Raw genomic sequence first — 2,740 nt, forward strand, 5'->3', positions numbered from 1 at the left:
GTAAGTGCAAATGCAATTATGCAACCCATAATACTAATACGATCTCATGGCAGCAAAAGATTGGGTAATTATCTATAATTAACAGTAACCAAGTCCTAATTAAGCACACTTTAGTGTAGTGGCCCGTGGGCTGCTCCATCCCTTTCAATTCCAACCGAAAATGGAGATAAACTTCATGCAACTTATCAAGAGATATGTATAATAAACCCTAAGCACATGCAGATGAGAGATGACCTAAAAAAGGTATAGCACATGGTAATTGGATGTGGCTCTTAAGTGCTTCTAAACTTTATTATTCTTGATGTTTGCTTATGTCAAAAGAAATGTGTCTCCATCACTTCCCTAATTCTTCCAATTTCTTCTTCATCAACACACTGTGTCTGTGTCTGAGAACGATGGCCTTTCCAATTAAATTTCTTGGATTAAGATACAGAGCAAATTCTTTTCTGTGTTTGTTTGTTTTCCTAGAAAATGTACTCTTAATCCTTTTTAAAAAATTAGAATAGAATTAGTTTAGAAAAATATTACTTGGGACCATCAAGAACAACTTTCGCATATTGTTATAGATATTGTGGCCACAAATAATTTAAATATTTTTAACATTAATACCATTAACTCAAAGATAATAGAGTTATTTCTAAAATTTTGAGGTAAGAATTAGAGTTTTAATCGAAATTAATTGTATAAAAATAAATAAATTTTGTAATATATGATAATATTATTTTAAACTATATTATATTATTTTATTATGGACTTAATTAAACACATTCTTTATTAGGATTTTTCTAATACAAACAATTAAATAATCCATTAAACTATTGAATTTTTTTATGATTGTTTTAATATGTTACCATAAAATTAATGATATGCAGTTGTACTAATTAGATTTTACGTCAAAAAACAATTTTAATCGCCATTTTTATCTGAAAAGTTTAGTGAAATTTAATGAATCTTGCAGTTATTAAAATTGAAGTAAAAATTAGACTATTTGAAAGTGTCATTAGACTTTTTTAATAAATATTAAAAGTTAATTTATGTACTAATTTTTTTAAAGAAATATAGTGACCTTCTATTTATTAAATTATGAAAGTTCAAAAATGAGATGAGATACTTTAAAATTGAGAGTACTACTGGAATTTTTGATAAAGATGAGATATTAATTTATCTATTAAGCTTAAATTTTAATTTAGAGATATAAATTAATTTCTTTAAATCTATAAATTTTTTAATTCAAATTTTAATCAAAATCAATTATACTTAGAAAATTAGAATGATAAAAATATTTATTTTTGTAACGGACTGTGGGGACGGCGATACGTAACGCCTGCAGGTGCCGCCCGTCCCACATCGGAAATGGGAGAAGGGAATCTGGGCCATATATGTGGGGGTCAGCCTAAAGCTGTCGAGCGCTTTTGGGAGCGAAACCTCCCAAGGGACAAATCCGTGAGGCCCACGGGCCAAAGCGGACAATCTTACCGACTGGTGGTGGTCGTTACAATTGGTATCGAGCCGACTCCTCCAGACGCAGTGGGTGCGAGGACGCCCCAAGTTGGTGGGTTGTAACGATCGTGGGGACGCGATCATGCGCTGCAGTGCCGCCCGTCCCACATCGGAAATGGGAGAAGGGAATCGGGCCATATATGTGGGGTCACCTAAACCGGTCGTGGCGCTTTTGGGAGCGAAACCTCCCAAGGGACAAATCCGTGAGGCCCACGGGCCAAAGCGGACAATACTGACTGGGCTGGGCTGGGTCGTTACAATGTGGTATCAGAGCTTAGGCTCCAGATTCTTAGGGAAAAGTTGTCTAAGTGTTGGGAAGAGTCTACTAGGAGTCACATGCGGAGTATAGGATTCTGTTTCGTCTTTTCCTGTAATTCTTTGTTTCTAGATTCTACGTTATACCTCGGAAATATAAGATTACCTCGGTTAGTGTCTTGATTTTCGTGGAGTACACGAAATGTGAAATAGAGTTAGTAGACATGTGAGATCTATCATGAGGATACGTCCAAGAAATGTTATATTTTTGTCGGTATGGGTTTAAATGGTGTGCCCATTTCGTAAGACACGAGTACATAAAAGTGAGTCTTAAAAATGCAGTTGCCCTAGATAAGGATGAGGATACCACTCTTGCGGTCATCGGTAGATGACCCAGTCGAATAAGTTTGTGATAATAGAAGATTCGGAGAGATAAGAAATTAGGAGACCTAGTCCGCAGACGTATCGTAGTAACTATACAATGTTCTCGATGTCCGCTCTGTAAGGCAGATCTGATCAGACATGAGATTATTGTGTAGAGTGCGTGCATCCCCGTGGTGCTCCATAATGAGGGTGTTTGAGATGGCTTCGTTTGATGCAGCTTATGCGAGCGAGTTCTATATTTGCAGAGGAGTTGGGAACTCCGGCTAAGAGTCTAGAGTTAGAATATTGAAAGGTCACAGTTGGGTGATAACTAGAGTCGGTGACTCGATTACTGACATGAGCTAGAGTTACATCAAGAGTTGCCATCGGACCTGCAGGTTTTGGACTAGTTGCAAAGTAAAGGTGACACTTATAGAGTGAGAATAGTATACCTTGTGTGTATCAAGATGGAATAAAGTACAACTCTACTACCTAGAGAAGGTCGAAACTATGAATTGATGATTTATAGAGCTATGATATGATAAAAGAGTCATTAACTTGACATGGTTACGGCAAGGTGGTAGATGTAGTACCTTTGTTGCACAAGTTAGGATATAGTCCT

This window comes from Hevea brasiliensis, chromosome 2 (genome assembly GCF_030052815.1).
Source record: "Hevea brasiliensis isolate MT/VB/25A 57/8 chromosome 2, ASM3005281v1, whole genome shotgun sequence".
Classification (NCBI taxonomy): domain Eukaryota; kingdom Viridiplantae; phylum Streptophyta; class Magnoliopsida; order Malpighiales; family Euphorbiaceae; genus Hevea; species Hevea brasiliensis.